Below are 20,538 nucleotides of genomic sequence, written 5' to 3'. Positions count from 1 at the left end.
AGGGAACTGACATCTTACTCTTTCCTGTACTTGTAACCAAAAGACACATTTTTATTCACACAGTAAGGCTCACCTTCTGCTCTCCAGTTCCGTACATCATAGCTGTGTATAGAATCCATAGAAAGCAACATGGCAAAAAAGGAGCCAGTAAAAAACATGTCACCTATATACCAAGAATCAGTGTTGATTCTATGCCATGAACAGCTATCTTTCATTCCCTTAACTGAAGTTTATACATTATTCTTGTAGTTTAGTGCTGCCTTTAAATCACTTCTTGTATGGAAATTAATGAACATTTTTTAAAAGTATTTTATTTCTCTTTGTTTCTATATCTCTGCTATAATTTATTGTATATATGCTACATGGCCAATTATATTCTCATGAAATCACCATACAAGATTCTTTGGGACTTAACTCTGATATCTAAACACCCAAAGTGCCCTCTTCTCTAAATAATATCAATAATACCAAAATTTTCTTCTCAAGAGAGTAGAACCACTAAAGGGAAACAGTCTTTTCATAATGTACCTAACAATTAAAAGATATGTGTAAGAGGAGTTTTATAAAGTGTTAAGTATTAAATAAATGTAGTTTCCATTTCATAACCCAAAGGTTAGTAAGTATTCAGTGTATATTTCTTACTACTAAAAAAACAAACAGGGCTTCCCTGGTGGCGCAGTGGTTGAGAGTCCGCCTGCCGATTCAGGGGATACGGGTTCATGCCCCGGTCCGGGAAGACCCCACATGTCGCAGAGCGGCTGGGCCCGTGAGCCATGGCCGCTGAGCCTGCGCGTCCAGAGCCTGTGCTCCGCAACGGGAGAGGCCACAACAGTGAGAGGCCCACATACCGCAAAAAAAACCCCAAAAAAACCCCCCACAAAACACAAAACAAAAACTTGATCAATTTAGCTTGTCCTTTGCAATAGTACGTTAAGTTTCATGTCAGAGAAATTGGGAAGCAACAATCGATAAGTTATTTACCCAGGGTCATATTTAGGTAGCAATCCACGCGATTTCTCAGTATACTGAAATTGAAATTGTTCACTCAAACTTAACATATAGTCCATTAAAATTAGAAACTTACATGGCCATAGTAATAACAAGTTCAGATGAAAGGTAAGTCATCCATAATCATTATGTTCTTTTCTGATTAATATATACTAACGTGCCTAGAAGGTTGTTCAGACATAATAAAACCTATTTCAAGAATTTTCTAGTATAAATAGTATAGATACTGTATTCATAAGTATAATATCTTAAAAGCCACCTCTTAGTTCTCATAAATATATTTAAAAGAAAACAAACAAAAATAGGTTATTGTTAAAATAAAAATCATAACCATTAAAAAGTTAATTCACGTCTTACTAAATTACAGAAAATGTTGCTTGCGTTAAACTTTTTAACTAATTAGATCAAAGTGCTTTATATCACAAATTTAATGGTAATAGAGATAGCTATCAAATGTGTTTACTTCTTTTTTTATTAGTGAAGCTTTTATTTCCACCAGAGTATTGCATGTATTTAGGTGTATTGAAAATACACCTAAATCCGTATTTGAAAAAAAAAAAAAGTTTGTCCAAAAGTTATAAATTGCTGCTTTGAAAAAACTTTCACTCTGTATAACCCTCACTATGAGATGTTACATTTTATCAGATGTGTGGCTTTTTAAAGATACTGGCCAAAGCAAAACCTGATATGATTTTAACATCTACTCTTGACGTGAGCAAATAAGATAAAATATTCCTATCACATTGTCCAAAAAGTGTTGCTCTTAATTTATTTTCCCTGTTCTCTTCTCTTTCTTCTCCTCTTCCTTCCTCCTTCATCTTCTTTAAGCATACTAATACTAGGATATTAATAAAATAAATATAAGCAAATGATGTTTAAATGTGTTTTCTAAAAGAATAATTACTGTTTACCTGTTTTTCCATTAAATATGATATTCCCTGCCTATATATGTCTATATATGTTTTATATAACAATATCCAGAAAAGGTCTAAACAAAAGTTATCAGAAGCTCTACATGTATAAATAGGGATTGTCAAATGTGAACTTTATGGTAGTAAGATCTGGATAAGCCATTTCACAGGGGATTCCCTGACTTCAGTGTCTATAGATTTTAGCTCTTGGTGTGTTTAGGTTTCCCAAAGAAGACTTTTCTCATATTAGATGTGGTAACATTAAGCTAAACTGACAAAGTTCTGGGAACTCTGTGGATTAAAACATCTGAGGATCTCGTGATTCAATATGTAAGCATCCCTTAACCACTTTGTTATCACCACAGTACCCTGGACTGTAATTTGCCTATTGACTGGCTGTTTTACACTGTCCTGCAAAAGAACCTCTAATCTGCTGCCTAGGTATTGCACAGAGTGGTATATACCTAACAGTTGAGTTGCTTTTTAGACAAACTTTCAATTATTCAGTGTTTAGGTTCACCTTTACTTCCAATTCCATTGATATCTAATACTGACAATTCCTAAGATTTTTGCAGATTATAGAGAGTAACTGGGTTATTTTTTCCAGTTTAATTGAGATATAATTGACATACAGCACTGTATAAGTTTGCTATACAGCATAATGATTTGACTTATATGTCATGAAATGATTACCACTGTAAGTTTAGTGAACATCCATCATTTCACATAGATACAAAATAAAAGAAAAAAAAGTCCTTACGATGAGAACATTCCTTACATATGTCCTTCTAAAGCAATGCTTATCAGCATATTTTTAAATTAATATCAAAAGCAGAAAAAAAGGTTGAAAGATGAAACTGAAATACTAATGCAAGTACATGTGCACGAAAGAATATATCAGAAATTGTCTCTTGGATCTGCATTTCTTTAATCCTTAGTATTGCAATATCAAATCAAAGTGTTTATCTAAGTTAGTAGTTCTCACATCTTATATTTGAATTTCCCTAATCTATGAAGTAGAGTGAATATATTATCAGAATTATGAAATTTTAGTTAGAAGTGGGCCACTCCAAGTAAGCAGTATAGCAAATTTAATTCTTATTTCATACCATATTAATATTTGTTACAATCTAAATTTACATTAATTTCTCTATTTTTCTAATATAATTCATTTTCCATAATACTCTGTCATTTGTATTGTATGGTTTCTAGTTTCTAATACCCCAGAACAAAAAATTCAGTGAAAATACTTGCTTCAGAGTTTATAAAAATACATATAAAGAGTAAAGCATTGACTGAATTATCTGAACTGACCTCTTGAGCTTGTGATTTTAGTCAATCTAGAAGAACTTTGAGAATTGCAATGTACCATTAGAGAGGGAGAGAGACAGAGCCAGAGAAAGAGAATTGTGGTAGACCAGATTATGACCAAAATTGCTCAAAAATATGAAAGTCAAAACGTCATTGATAGTTTAAAATTTGACCAATATAGAGATGCAGTAAACCTGAGTTTTTAAGAAAATGCTTTGTTGTAAAACAAAGGTCTAATTGTTTAATAATTATCATGACCATGTGGGAATGAAGGTCAGACAAGATTGACTGCCTGGATATCATATTTCATTTGATGTTTGTCTGCCAAAGCTTTTTCTAATCTCAAAGGAACACTGAAACCTACATAGGAGACATTTGTTAGAGTGACCACACTTCATTGAAATAGGAGAACCAAATTCCTAAAATTTCAATGGTCAAAAAAGTGTCAACCAGTAATTTAAAGCTGTAATATCTTCTTATAAAAATGGTAAAGAAGAGACATGAAAGGTGATAGATAGTAAACGCATAAATGTACTTTTGCTATTTGGATAAAATGGTTGATAATGTCCAACCCTTTGACATTTTTCACTGAGAACAGACCATTTTCTTTAGGCCCTTTGCCCCCTGCTATTTTACCTTCCTTTTACACACACACACACACACACACACACGCGCGCACACACACACACACACATACACACACACGTGCACGCATGCGTGCACGCCCACACGTGCTCAAGCTGATAATCATTTGTATTGTAAGAATTTGTAGAGAAAGAGATAATTTTCTCTCCACTAAAAAAAGTATATGTTATTTTAATTCAAATAATTTCCATTAAAGTGCTAACTTAGTAAGCAATAAGAAGTTCAGTCTCCTGATATTGGACATGTTATCAGAGAAAACACAGGGGAAGAAAGATGAGAGATTTACTGGAATTCTCCGAATTTGTTCTGAAGCTATGAAATGAATCAGCTGTTTTTCTTCAAAAATATTTTATATTATAAATCTGTTTTTTGGAAGGCATTGATACTGACAGTGATTTTAGATAGTGGGTTTAGATTCAGCTGAAAGGACCAACCAAGATCACTGCTTCCCACACTGAGCACTTAACCTTGTCCCTTACTTGAATCTGCAAAGGATAATAAATATTGCCTGTTATTTACAACTTCCCTAAAATCTTTGCCCAAAACCCCCCAAAAACCACAAAACCTTTCCTCATAGCTTTGTAGGACAGTGTTCTAAGTATTCATTGTGTTTCCATAAATCCTCACTGTAATTTCCAACTTTCTAAATACATAAAATAATTGTGTCTAAAAATTAATGACAGATCCAAATATTTTAAGTGCTTAAAAATATAAAAAGATAAAGTCATGGAATGATTTACAATCCTTAACAAAGCAGTAGAAACTGACATTAAATAAGTAAAAGGACAATTGTTTTAGGTATGGTACCAATCCTTTTTAAAATTAATATTATTTTCTCAGGAAAGATTATCCCTTGCACAGATAACACTTTGCACAGTTACTTGAATGTAATAAATTCTGACTAAATATTTATTAAATTATAGAACATGAGACATTTGAAATTTAATTACTTAAATATGGGACTTTGTATTTCCATAATATACAATGAATCAACTGGAAGGAAGTCATTTGGACTTATTTCCATAAAAACTTGCCAAAAGCTCTCTCAACATACATATTAAAGATTTTGCCCTGATACTCTAATAATCAAAACCTTTTATTAATCAAGTGCCTGTGCTTATATAAGAAACAACATCTGTAATTTAGATCACTCATGACTGTTACAGTATCTTTTGCCAATTTTGACTGAAGAGAACTGTGTTGGCATGCTGAATAGCTTTATAAATATCACATTTTTGGCCATGTAGCAATCTATTGAAAACATATCAAATAAAATTTATTGATCACACTAGAAAGTAAAAGGAGTAGCTTCAATTATAATTATAGAATTTGGGAGGTATTTAGCGATTTTATGAAAGAAATCATAAGATAAATTTTATATAAGAAAAAATGTTTTCATTAATTTAATATAAATAAGATATTTGTATTTGACACATTCTGCAGGATATATAATTTTCAGATCGATATCTAGTTTTCCCAGAATCTTCTGGCAAAAATTTTTTTGTTTCATGATTGGCAAATGCTTTAGTATGCCTCATACAGATTTCACTCTTGGGGCCTAATTTAACAGAAGTGGTAGAAGCATAATGAACATTATTTTGGACTTTGTGTTACAACTTTTTTTTTTAAATCATGATTATTTTAATAACAAGGGAATTGTTCATTTGCTCTTTAATTTGATGTTCACGTATTGAAGGTTATAAGGTCAAACACTGCCTTCTTTATTTAAGGTCTTTTCTGATTTCTGAAATAAAGAATTATTATACTCTTCTTTTTGCAGTTACAGTGATACCCTAAAGAATATGTCAGGTTAATATATAGGTTAAAAAAATTGGCCAACTAACTGAAATAAAGCAAATAAATGATTTTGAGTCAACTAACTGCTTCTACTGTCTATATGGTTGTAAACATCTCCTGGTTTGATCACTATTTCTATGGAAAGAGAGTCATAAACAGAATCATTACAATGGAAAGGACAGAGAATAACAAGTATTGGCAAAGACATAGATAAATTTTAATATTTATGTACCACTAATAAAATTATGTTTATGCATCTATTTTAAGTTCTTTTTAGTATGTCAAAAAATGGAAATGTACATATTTTATCCAACGTTTCTGCATATAAACTTTCCAAATAAAAGCTTGTATAATCTTCACAAAGGGCATGTATAAGTATGTTTATACAGCACTATATTTAATATTTCCAAGCTGGAAAATATTGACATAAAATGAACAAATCATTTGTATTATATTTATGCAATGAAACACTATACAGCACTGAGAATGAATAATTTACAATTACTACAACTACGCAACAACCCAGATGAATCACAAAAATAAATGTCAAGTGAAAGAAACTAGACTCCTAGAAGTATCAATACATACTGTATGATTCCAAGTATATAAAATTTAAAATGAGACAAAGCTAATCTATGAAGTCAGAAGTCAGGGTAGTGATTACCTCTAGGTTGGTGAATAATACCTGAAAAGGAGCATGATGAAGCTTAAGGGGTGATTTTTTTTCCTGACTGGATTCTGATCCCCCAGATGTGCTCAGTGTATGACAGTTCATCAAACTGTATATTTATCTTTAGTGTCTATATATTTGCAAAAGCTTTGCATAAAAAGAGAAATTTAAATGAGCCTCATTGTAATTAATTATATATTACTACTCTAAGATAATATAAACACAGTTATTAAAAATTTGTTAAAATATATGTAATTATATTTATACCCTATAGCCTAATAAAGACCTAGGTTATTCAATAACTGTGTTTCTACAGAAGACAACATTCTGTAATTTGGATCAATAAAGAATATCATCATTTCTTCTACCAGTAAATAAGAGAAGTTTCCCATTGTAATCAATTGACATACACATCTAATTGTATTGTTATAATGATGATTATACAGAGATCATAAGTTATTTTTTTTCCCAAAATTTTGCTTGAATAAAAGAAATAAGAAATACATCATGTCTCAAACTGAGTAACATACTTCTGCAGAATGAATACAAATTAAAGATTACCTTTATATAACTAGTGGCAGAATTGACACTGTAAAAGTTTTGGGGGATTAACTTAGTTAATAAAAAGAAGTTTGAGTCTGAGAATATTTCACACTATGGACAACCAACTATACTTCTCCAAATGGGATAAAGAATACATATATTTAAAATGTCTGTGCAAAACAAAACAAAAACACTAGGCAATATTTTCTGGTAAATACAAAACAAAAACAACAACAACATCAAAACAAACAACGACCACCTTTGGGATAGAGAAATTAGAAACTTGGGATTTAGTTCTAGTTCTACATATAGAACTTTGATAGCTTTGCATGTCATAACTAGCTATTTTTTCATTAGTTCAACCAATATTGATCAAATATCCACTACATGCTAGGCATTTCTCAGTCTGAGAATTTAAAATAAATAGAATTGCTATTCATTTGCTATTTCACAGACTCAGGACATGGAAATGAGCAATTAAATGAAATGGATAACAGCGAAGGGTCTGCAGAAACATCCACGAGAACAGACATGGGAGGATAACAATAGGGTGATAGCCAAAGCCCAGCTGTGATTCTTTACTCCTAGATCAGTGTCTTGGATTCTGATTCATGCTGTGCATCTAAACAACAGGTCACTGGAAATATTCTTAGGGCAGAATTTGATCCTGTTTATACCACATCCAATGACTGTTCATGCTGTTTCCAAATATTCCTGATTTATAAACTTGGTGAGATTACAGTTTATGCTTCAAAAAGATTGAATAGTTAGACTATTCTCATGAAGTTAACAAGTGAACCAAATATGTGCTTCCCAAAGTTCATTTTATAATTGTATTCTAAAACAAATAAAATTTTTTTGATATTTTATACTTTTTATTTTAAAATAGAAATTTGCAGAAAGTTGCGGGGCAGTACAAAGGTCTCATGTACCGTTAACCCAATTTCCCCAAATGGTCACATCTTACATGATTACAGTGTAAAACAAAAACAAGGAATTTGACATTGATATGATGTGACTGTAAATGAAGATTTCTAACAGTTTTCAATTAAAACCCAATCTGTGTGTGTGTGTGTGTGTGTGTGTACCTATGTGTATGAGGGTGTGTGTACTTTCTTAGTTACACTGTATCCTTTCAACAAATTTTGATTAACTAACAGAATCTTTTTCAAACATTTGTCTCCAAATTCCAGACCTTGATAAAATATCTATCTGATTTCTGAGATATACATAAGGGATCAGTCCACTGTCTTTATAATCGTATAATTACAATTCATCCCCTGTCTTTTCTGTTTCCATTCTATCAATATTTAGTTTTCCCATACCTGACTAGTGTCTGTCAGCAAATGAAACAGTGTAAGTGGAACAAGAAGCTACAATACAGTGACTGTGCCCTTGAAAAAGATTTCAAGAGTCTTTTTCAGGTTCTTTATTTCTTTGCCTTCTTCTTCTTTGCTCTGTTCCATTCCTATTCCTTTCTTACAATATTGAGACATACACAGAACATCATTTCAAGAATGGAGAATTTAGTCATGTACCATGTTTGCACATAGCTTTAATGTGATTGTCTATGATTCCATAGGCAAACATAATAACCCTGAGTTGCACACAAAGTCTGTAGTCATATCATCTGTGGCTACAGATGGAAAACAGCCTGCACAAACAGTAGGTATTGCTAACCAGGTGGATTTCCAGTTTCAATATGTTTGAACAAATCTTTGGGTAACAAACACAAAGACATTAGCAACAGGGCAATGTTGAAGAGGTGTCAGGAGAAAGCACTCTCAAGTCCAACCCTAAACATTTTCTATAAAATCCAAGAATTACTTGAAGAACCTTAGCATATCTGAGCTTATTTCCTCAATTACCTCTGGAGCAGCTTAAAGGCTGCCAATCTCTCCTCCTCTCATTGCTGTGAGATGACCAGTAATTCAAAGGAAAAAAAAATACAGTCTAAATTAGCTGAATGCTCTCAACCTCTAGAGAATTTAAAATCAGGAAACATGATTATTTACGCCTGTTCTTATATCTTATTTGCCTTTATTTTCTTTAAAAAAAAAATCTAACTTTTGCTTATTCAAGGCCATGACCAGCAGTTTGGGAAAGGAGAGATCTTCCTGTGATTGTTCTTCTCCTTTCCTCACCATTTCTACCTAAGCGACCCCTGATGCTCTTTGATAATGAAGCTACCCAGTTGTGGCCTGATAACTACTGGGGCTGCTTAACACACAGTGCCTGTTCCCATTTTTGAGGGGTTCCTGTCCTCCCCAGAGCCCCTGACACACAACATTCAATAGAACACCCAGTTTCAACTTTCACCTTCAGGACCACTTCCCTCCTTAGTGACTCATTCAAGCAGGAAAGGGAAATCTGTGTTGGGGTGTGGAGTTTTCCCTTCAGATTAAAATGCTTCTGGCTGCTGGCAAAATTAGAAAAACAGCTTCACGGATAAAATAGTTTTATTTTATTTAATGCTACCAGTAGGAGAAATTTTTAACATCTACACCCACAAGCATGCCCCTTTAGGATTCAGAAGTCACCCCCCTCCTTATATAATACATATAGCACTTTACCTCTGAAAATGATTTCTGACGATGACACGAATATCAAAATTAGGAAAACAGCCAGAAAGCATTTCCTTCCTTTTATGTTTTATGCCAGTTGCCCTCCCTGAGTCTTTTCATTTATCCTGGCAGAGGTTTGTCTCTTTGCCTTTAAAAGTTAAATCCACCTTCATCGCACAATGTAGAAAGAAGTGAAATTAAACTGCAGTGTGTTCCAGAGGAGAAAATCTACTTTATTCATCTCTCAGCCCTACTTTAACTTACACTGACCTAATTACAGCCCACACCAGGAGAAGCAGAAGAGCTGAAGGAGCACTTCTGCCACCTAGTGGTCAATGCCCTGTATTGTGCACTGAGACCTCCACGTTTTCGCTTTATTTTTGAAATGTCTGGCACACAAGTGTAAATGACCTTCTCTAGTCTCTGCATGAATACTGAGGATATGCATCACACACTGCTCTGTTCCTTTGGAGATTCAAAATGTAATGGCCTTCTAAAGAACTCTATTTAGAGAAGGGTGAATTAATGGCTCTTAAGATGAACTATAGCTTGAAAACTGTATTATTAAGACTGTATAACATTTCATGAAAGTTAAATTGAAAATGATAATGTAAATATTAATAGCCATTAAAGCTATCTTTTAAATACTATGAATCGAATTGAATATTTAGGGATGTTAGCACCCTTCTCACTAAATCAGTTATCCTTTCTCGTAGCAGCTGCATGATTTAGCTAGCTGAATGATTTCCTCAGTGCAGCAACTGGCATGTTTATTTGTTTGCTTTTGGGAGTGGTAGTGGACATTTCAGAATGCTCCGTTCTCTTTCTTCTGGCTTCATTAATGAGTTATTGATCAGTGACTTGAAAGAAAAACTTGGATGAAAAATGTAGTCAGCCTTAAATCACCAATGCTAATTAAAACCAGGGAAAGGAAGGAAAATGGAAGGTGCTAAAAATACCCTAATATCAGGGTAGCCAATCTCCTCCTCCATCAAAGCATCAAGGCAGCAACCATGAGCTTAGCCTAGCTTCCCTGCCTGTATCACAGAGCAGGGAAACACCCCGGTGCAAAAGTTCCTGTGGATAGAAAATGAAGGAATCTGCTGTGTACAGAGTGGGTAATCAATGCTAGAATCATTAGGGTAAATAATGGTCAGGGTCACATGTACAGTCCTTTCAACAAAGCACTCAAAAGGGATATGATAATTTTCAGTGTTAGAGTAGATTAAGATGCTCTTCAACATAGTGACTCCAGATTGCTTATCATACTAAATCTAGAGAGAAAATCAGTAAAGAATTTTCATCATTATTTATAAGGACTGTTAAGTACCTACTGTTTTGAGATCTTGTTTAGAGTCGTGGTGATACAAGAGTCTATTTATATGATTTATGGCTTAACCAGACCTATTTTATTTTATGAAAAGTTAGTGTGTTAAAATTGATATGATAACTTATTTGTCAAGCGTTTATTGGAGAGTGAACTATGGGCCAGTCCCTTTAAACAGACACAAGGTTTACATATTACAAGCAAAAACCAACATGGTCAGGCTCTCATGAAGGTTAATTTGATTTTTTCCTCTACTCTCTGTACAACGTACACTAAAATAAGAAATGATGTATGATGTATTGCACAGTATCTAAAAATCAACCCTCTCTTTCCAATTCCACTGCCCTTGCTTAAGTCAACCTTCTTTATTTTTAGCCTCGATTATGTCAGTGGCTTCTGAACAGGTCACTATGTTCAATCTCTGTGTTATCCCAAATTTCATATGTTGAAATCCTCACCCCACCATGTGATGGGATTGGGAGGTGGGAATTTGGGAGGTGATTAGATCACCTAATCTAGAGTGTAGAGGCCTCATGGATGGGATTAGGGTCCTAAGAAAGAGACCCTCGAGAACTCTCTCCCCCTCATTCTGATAAATGGGGGCACAACGCGATGTCTGTAGTCTGTAATCCAGATGAGGGCCTGCACCAGAACGTGACCACGCTGACACCATAATTTTGGACTTCCAGCATCTAGAACTGAGAGAAATAAACTTCTGTGGTTTACAAACAACTTGATATATAGTATTTTTCTAGCAGCCTGAACAGACTATGACAAATAGTTTCTTCACAATTTGAATTAATTAAGGGAGTGAGACTTGCAGATATCTGAAGAAGAGCATTCCAGACATCAGGAACTGTTAGCACAGTGACTCGGAAATTGGACCTTGGTTGGTGTGGTCCATAGGGGTTAAGAAGCTAATAAGGCTAGAAGAGAGTGAAAAAGAGGGAAAGTAGTAAAATTTGAAGCAAAAGCATTCATATCATGTAAGGTCTTATTGGCTTTTATAAAAACACTGGCTTGTAATCTTAGACAATAGTGCCTTTGGAAGATTTAGAGCAGAGGGGTGACATTATCCTGATAAAACAAGATCCCTAAGGCTACTGTGTTCAGAATTGACTTTCTGTGGACAAATATTTGGAAGCTATTGGGGAAATACAGGTAGGGTATAATAATGGCTTGGACTGCAGTAGTAACATAAGTAGTTGGCTTCTAGATATATATGATGATCCATCAGTATTTTCTGAAGAAATGCATTTGGGATGTAGGAGGAAGATAGAAGTAAAGGGGTGACCCCAAGGTTTCTGATATTTAAAACTGGAAAAAGGGAGTTGCCATTAACACTAAAGGGGAAGAGAGAGGGAAAAGCAAGGTTTGGGGGAAAGATTAGGACATATTAACTTTGAGATATCTATTTGAAATGCAAGTGGAGATGAGTAGGCAGTTGTATATCTGTCTGTAATTTAGGATGAGAGATCTGAAGACATATTTGGAATTTTCAGAATACAAATGGTATTTCAAACCCTGAGATGGTATGAGTTCACCAAGAGAGAACACAGATAGCAAAGAACAGATTTTTAAAGACATTCTCAACTTTGGAGTATTCCACCATTAATAAATCAAGAAGAAAAGGGGAAACCTACAAAGGAGATTAAAGGTGTAGCCACTAAATAAGCAAAGACCAAGAGAATTTTGTTCTGGAAGTCCAGTGAAAAGTTCTGACAAGTGAAGGAGCAATCGACATATCAGTGCAGCTTATAAATCAAGTAAGATGAACACTGAGAACTGACCATTGGATTTATCAGCATGGAGACCACGAATAACCTTGACAAGAGCAGTGCTAGTAGACTGAGAGAAAGATAGCATGATTGGAGCGGATTCAAGAGAGAACAGGTGGAAGAGAGAACGTGAAGAAAGTAAATATACCATATAAACAAATATACCAGTATAAAGCTTTCAGTATTATTTGTGTCCATATTGTTGCAAGAATTTAATAAATCAGTCATGATGACTATGTACCTCAAGACAAAATATAATTAATTCTTGAGCCTCTTTAGAATTAAGCAGATAATGAAATAACAGAAATTGAAGTAATGCAAAAAAACCCTAAAAACTACTTTATTGTTGTTGTTGTTTTTATTATTATTATTAGTGTTCTTTATATTCTTTGTTTTCCTTATATTCCTCCAAATGCAAAATTAGATATATTAATAGTTTAATTACAGATTTTCACAGGTGATCTTTTGTACAGGAATCACCAGTGAATGGACCATATATACAAAAGTGTCTTGTAACATGAAAGGTAAGTATGACTAAAGTGAGAAAAATACACAATATATATATTCCTTTTAAAGAAAATAATTGAGTTCCAAAAATAAGACAAATGATTAAATTTTAATTTGATAAATTAATAGAGAGTTAATAAAATTTACTGTGTTAAAGAACAACACTAATCAAAACAAAGAAATTTAGACCTTGACTTATCATTTACCTGGGATGACTATCCTTAGAAAGTTTCTTGTCTTCAGTAGCTATCTATACTTAAGAGAGTAAAACAACTGTGTTATATTCCTAACTAAGAAGAAAACAATATGCAGGAAAAATGAATATTCAATTTTAGAAGCAATTCATTAAACATAAATAATCAAAGCACAAATCATGTATTAAACTCTGCTGGGTCTAAAATACTGATACACAAAACCCCCCAAATAGCTGAAACAATCTTGAGAAAGAAAAATGAAGCTGGAGGAATCAGGCTCCCTACTTCAAACTATACTACAAAGCTACAGTCATTAAAACAGTATGGTACTGGCACCAAAACAGCAACATAGATCAATGGAACAGGATAGAAAACCCAGGAATAAACCCACACACCTATGGTCAATTAATCTACAATAAAGGAGGCAAGAATACACAATAGAGAAAAGTCTCTTCAATAAGTGGTGCTGGGAAAACTGGACAGCTACATCTAAAAGAATAAAATTAGAACATTCTCTAACACCATACACAAAAATAAACTCAAAATGGGTCAAAGACCTAAATGTAAGGCCAGGCACCATAAAACTCTTAAGAGGAAAACATTGACAGAACAACCTTTGACATAAATCACAGCAATATCTTTTTCGATCCACCTCCTAATGAAAATAAAAACAAAAATAAATGAATGGAGCCTAAACTTAAAAGCTTCTGCACAGCAAAGGAAACCATAAACAAAACAAAAGACAACCTACAGAATGGGAGAAAATATTTAAAAGTGAAGTAACTGACAAAGGATTAATCTCTAAAATAAACAAACAGCTCATGCAGCTCTATATCAAAAAAACAAACAACCCAATCAAAAAATGGGTAGATCTAAATAGACATTTCTCCAAAGAAGACATAGAGTTGGCCAAAAAACACATGAAAAGATGCTCAACATCACTAATTATCAGAGAAATGCAAATCAAACTACAGTGAGGTACAGTGTAGTCCACAAACAATAAATGCTGGAGAGGGTGTAGAGAAAAGGGAACCCTCCTATACCGTTGGTGGGAATGTAAATTGGTACGCCCACTATGGAGAACAGTATGAAGTTTTCTTAAAAAACTGAAAGTAAGGAATTCCCTGGCAATCCAATGGTTAAGACTCTGTGTTCTCACTATCGAGGGCCCAGGCTCAATCCCTTGTTGTAGCCAAAACAAACAAACATGCAAACAAAAACAAAAAAACTAAAAGTAGAACTACCATATGATCCAGCAATCCCACCTGTGGGCATATATCCATAGAAAATCATAATCTGAAAAGATACATGCACCCCAATATTCATTGCAGCACTATTTACAATAGCTAAGACATGGAATCAAGCTAAATGTTCATCAACAGAGGAATGGATAAAGAAGATGTGGTACATATATACAATGGAATATTACTCAGCCATAAAAAACAAATGAAATAGTGTCATTTGCAACAACATGGATGGACCTAGAGATTATCATACTAAATGAAGTAAGTCAGAGAAAGACAAATATCATATGATATCACTCATATGTGGAATTTAATTTTTTAAAAAACTGATATAAATGAACTTATTTAGAAAACAGAAGCAGTCTTACAGATATCGAAAACAAACTTACGGTTACCAAAGGGGAAACGTGGGGGGGAAAAAATAAATCAGGAAATTGAGATGAACATACACACACTACTATATATAAGATAGATAACCAACAAAGACATACTGTATAGCACAGGAGTCTCTACTCAATATTCTGAGGTAAACTCTAAGAGAAAAGAATCTAAAAAAGAATGAATATACGTATATGTATAACTGAATCACTTTGCTGTACACCTGAAGCTAACACAATATTGTAAACCAAATATACGCCAATAAAATTAAAATTAAAAAAAACTAAGATAAAATATTGAGGCCAAAAGAGAAAAGACAAATCATGAATAAAATTACAGAGGGCCACCCTAATGTAAAGCAGGACCATGATAGCTGAAACTGTCCCCCAAAACATGGTGTTATGAAAGGGCCCTCTATGTAGTTCAAACAAGATTAATTCATGATCTTATTGTGAAATATCATTTAGATTTTGGCAAGATACTTTACAGACTCTTACTTAAAATAGTTCAGTTTGAGAGCATGAATTTGAGTCTAGCAAAGGGAAATGAAGATTTCACATGAATATCTTAATCCTTAAAAGCAAGAAAGCTTTCCACTGAAAAAGGCAGAGCATTTGAGGACATGACTTTCCCAGGTTTTGGCCTATAAATATATTAGATCCTCTTTTAAATCCTCCTTTCATTTAGTCTTAAAGTCTGTGAAGTCAGGATTTACTATTTCACCTATACAGAAAAAAAAATATATCCATCTTAAGGTTTCTTATGAGTTATAAATAGAGTCGGCTGAAATCAACTTTAAACATTAACACATAGTCTTGGCTAGATGAAATAAAACAGACACACATATACAGAAAAAAGAAATAAAATAGAACATTTGTTTAGTATTAAAAATTCATTAGTATATTTGAGGGAATAAAATATATTCATAAGCTGTTTTAAATATTTGATGCTAAAGATTTTACTACCAAATAAATTCATTGAAGAGTAATCTTAAATTGATGTGGTTTTTTTTTCTTTAATAAATATGCCAGGTTTAATTATCCCAATCTAAACAGTATAGAAGGCAGTGAACATTAAATCCACTGTAATGTTGTTTTTAGGCTGTATTACCTTCATTGATATCAATTTAATTAAAGTGTGCATTGGCAAGGATGAAAATGACTTAATTGTTTAAAACAAAGATTTTCTGAGTCATTGCCAAACCGGAAAATTAAGCACCCCATATGACCCTTTTTTTAAATGTTTCTTACAAATCTACTCCATGGAAGTAAGTTTGGAGAAACCAAAACTAGTATATTTTTATTGTTTTTATCTAATAAATAGAATAATTTTAAATTACCATATCAGAAAAACAGTTTTTAGATGGACAAAGGATAAAGTTTTAAATGGATATCTAAGGAAACATGATTTTCCACAATTATAGATTTCAGATGTTGATAAACTTTTTTGAACTACTATATTTGCATTCATTTGTCTTCTGTTTGATTTTCTTTGAAATATAAACACAAAAATATAAAAGGTGAGACTCACATTCCTTGTAAGTGAAGGATTTTTTTTCATTTTTTATTCCTTGCTTATAGTTGAGTCCCTGGAACTTAGTAAACAATAAATATTTATTGAATATATGTATGTTTGAATGGCTAAATGGTTAGAAAAATGAATGAATGAATGAAATATCACTTCCTATTTTAAAGCTGAAGACATTTAGCGTTAGAAATGTTAAGTAAATTACTTAAAGAATTATTACTGAAAACACTGAAGATCCTGTTGTCAAGCTGAGGACTCTTCATTATAACATTCTTCTCATCAGTGGAAATACAGTTTAAGTAAGAGTAGGGGTAGCATTTTGGGGAGTGACAGTTGCTATAGAAAGATAAGACAGTTGTAACTAGTATTCTAATATCTGTTTAGACATTGACTAAAATGAACTAAGAGACAGATCATAAATGAAGTGATTATGAGCTGGATTAGTATGGTAAATGAAGCTACCAGGAGGACAAAACAGTATTTTAGATAACTCATAAGAGAAATCTATAAAGCCTGGACTGTAAATGGATAAATGAGATAAGAGTGCTGAGAAATCAAAGCAAACTCCAACAATCATTTGTCTGGGGGATCTGGAGAATGATGTCTTCATTTTCATTAAGGAGGAAAAATGTGACTCACTGAGGAAAACATGATAATTCAAAGTTTCAAAATTCTATGTTGTGAAGAGAGTGAAGATAACAGAATAAACAAGCCTTGTAGGAATTAAGTGAAGAGCCCAAATTAAAAAAAAAAAACAAAACTTTAAAATGGTAAGTGTGGTAATGATCTTTATCCTCATTGAAGAAACTCAAGTGAATGAATGAACAAGATACTGACTTTCTTCCTGCTCCTCAGTGATGTCCAGATCTTTTTTTTTCCTTTGGGCCTTTCTATTGTTGTATCTTCTGCCTAAAATGTTCTTGCACATATCTCCTTAGCTGATTTTGCTTTATCATTCAACTACCAACTGAAATATCATCTCCTCAGAGTGACCTTTCCTAATCTTAGTACTTAGTATATGCAAAGCACTGTTTTATGTGCTTTTACATATATTTTTTTACATATATTAACTCAATGTTGATGAAAGTCCCATGAACTAGGTACTATCATAATTATACTTTTCTTAAAGAAAATGAAAACAAAGAAAGTATAAGAAATCTGTAATAACAGCTAAAAAGTAGTCAACTTAGTAATCAGAGAAAAATGAGATTTGAACCAAGGCAGTCTGTGTCTTATTACATGAGCTCAACAACCAGTCAATGCTGCCTATTTGTTAATCCTTACTGATAATACCTTAGAATGCATAACACTCTGAAACCATTGTATTCATTTATTTCCTGGTACATTTTATGCTCTTTCCAGAGAGGCTGTGTCCATAGACAGAATGCCAAAGGCCTATTCTTTGACATAAGTGTGAAATGAAATAAACCTACATCAGCGAAGCAGGGAGGTTGCAAGTACTCTTAGATTTTATTAATTTAAATATTCACATCCTTTTTACCATGCAGCCCCTCCCACTAAAGAAGTAGAATATATTTCCCCTGCCCCTTGGCTTTGTGTTTAGCCCTATGATGTGCTTTGGCCAGTGGGATATTGATGACAGTACCTTGACCAAAAGCCAGAAAAGCATGTATACAACATCTCTGTTTTCACCATGAGAAGAACATGGTTTCGCTAGTTTGCTGGTTCAGGAAACAGATCCAACTGAGATCAGCCTACCACCCAGCTTACCTGCAAACTCATGAGGTAAGTAATGATTCTCAGTTTTTGTGGTCTGTAGTGAGAGCTGATTGATTCAGAAATTGGTACTGGAAGAGGGGTATTGCCATTATAAAAACCAAAATTATCTGGCATTGCCTTTGCAACAAGCAGCAGGCCCCGAGAAAACAGAAGAGACTAGGAAAATGTCAAGGGAACTGTTTTAGGAGGATGAGAAATTGGAGACATGTGTTTTGTAGTGATGAAATATTTGGTAAAACTCTCACGTAAGGTTACTTAGAAGATTAAAAATGTACCTAATGAATTTTTGGAACTGCACAGGAAGAACTCCAGGGAAAATAGAATGTTGACAACCTGGGGTTTGCTGTTTTAGCTGCAAAAAATAAAAACTAAAAGTAAAAGATGGTCACAAAAATAAGTTAGCAAGCAGAATTTTGATGGCATATACAACCCAGAACTTGCCAGATTGAAAAATACAACTTTTTCTCATCTCTAGTACCTCCAACCAACAAAGTATTCTCAAAATAAGATACAGATTGGAAGTAAAGAGCCTTTCTTTAGTATTATGTTCATGTAGGTCAATAAAACATATATACACAGCCCTGTCAGGTACTAAAATGTATTATAAAACTAGAGTATTTTTTATAACTTTATTGAGGTATAATTGATATATAAAAACTGCACATATTTAATGTACACAATTTGATGAGCTGGGACAGATGGCATACACCAATACCACCATCTCCACGATCAAAGTGATAAATATGTCCATCACTTAAAAGTTTTCCTTGTGTCCTTTTCCATTTTTTCTGTTTTTGAGAACTACCCTCTTAACAAACTTTTGACTGTACAATATCATATTGTTAACTATAGGTACTAAGTTGTACAGCAGATATCTAGAACCTATTTATCTTGTATAACTTTATAGTTATAACCTGAACAACTTCCCACTTCCCTCTCTCCCAATCCTCTGGAAACCACTAATCTATGTTCTGCTTCTGTAAGTTTGACTATTTTAGATATCTCATATACAGGAAATCATACAGTATGTGTCTGTCTGTCACTGACTTATTTTACTTAGCATAATGTCTTCTAGGTCCACCCTTGTTATCACAAATGGTAGGATTTCTTTCTTTTTTATGGCTGAATAGTATTCAGTTATGTGTATATACCACATTTTTTATCCATTTGTTTGTCAATGGATTTTTTAGTTGTTCCCATATCTTGGCTATTGAGAACACTGTAGATATCTTTTTAAGATCTTGATTTCAATTTTCTGTATATATACCCAGAAGTGGGATTGAGTTGATTTAAATGTGTGGTGTGGGGCAAAAATGAGTAGATAAAAGGAATATAACAGGAACAATAATAAGACATACCTTAGAAAATCTGAAGGACTGTTCTAGTGGTTGAGAATTAGCAGTTAAAAAACATAGATGCTCCACCATCAAGGAGATGGAGAAGACTGGCAAATTAAATATGGTCACACATCTTTTGCTACTCTTGTTATTGAGACTGAAAATAATTCCACTTCCTTTGAATTTTGTCCCCATGACTTGTATGATCAATGGAAAGAAATGGTGGCATGAACAATGAAAAGAATGTGGCTGAGCTCTCAGCTGACAGCCAGCTTCTCCAGCCTATGAGTGAGCCATCTTTGACACACACCCCAGTGGAGTCTCCCAAGCAAGCACCACACCTTTGAGCCCAATCAACCACAGAAATGTGAGTGATGGTAATAAACTGTGGTTTAAGCTACTAATTTGGGGGTGCTTTATGATAAAGCAACAGATAACTAGAAAGAAGCAGATGATGAAGGCTTGAAAAATAAATTCAGGGAGTGGTAAGTGCTGTGAAGGAGAGAAAAGAAATGAATGAGTATGGGATATAGCCATGCATTGACTGATTTAATCGTCACAACAGTATCATTTTACAGTTAGTAAAAGCTAGAACCAGGAATTTGTTTTGAATACCCTTGGCTAGAATTAAATTAGTATGAATGGCTTATAAGTAAACAATTCTGAGACGAGTGGTTAATTGGAAATTAATGCTGTATACCCTCATGTATCAACAGAAATAGCATGTGAAATAGAGTCAAATGTAAAACATTCTCTATTAAAAAAAAAAGACTAGGTGAAAGAAATACATGGGATATTAAAATATTTGTAGAATACATGTCAAAAATATCAGATTATTTAATATGTGAGGAGCTTTTAAAAATCAAGAAAAAGGAAGTAAATGTCTTAATTTAAAAATGTACAATATAAACCAATGAAAAAATAAATTTGTAAAAGAAATTTCAATGAAAAATATAAAAACATATTCAACCTCATAAGTTTAAGTAAGATACAAATTAAAATCACTGACATATTTTAAACCTCTTGTCCTTAATAAATGAATGTTTTAAAAATAAAA

Source organism: Phocoena sinus, chromosome 12, assembly GCF_008692025.1.
Source record: "Phocoena sinus isolate mPhoSin1 chromosome 12, mPhoSin1.pri, whole genome shotgun sequence".
Lineage (NCBI taxonomy): Eukaryota > Metazoa > Chordata > Mammalia > Artiodactyla > Phocoenidae > Phocoena > Phocoena sinus.
The sequence above is the reverse complement of the archived record's forward strand: the minus strand, read 5'-3'. Positions refer to the sequence as shown.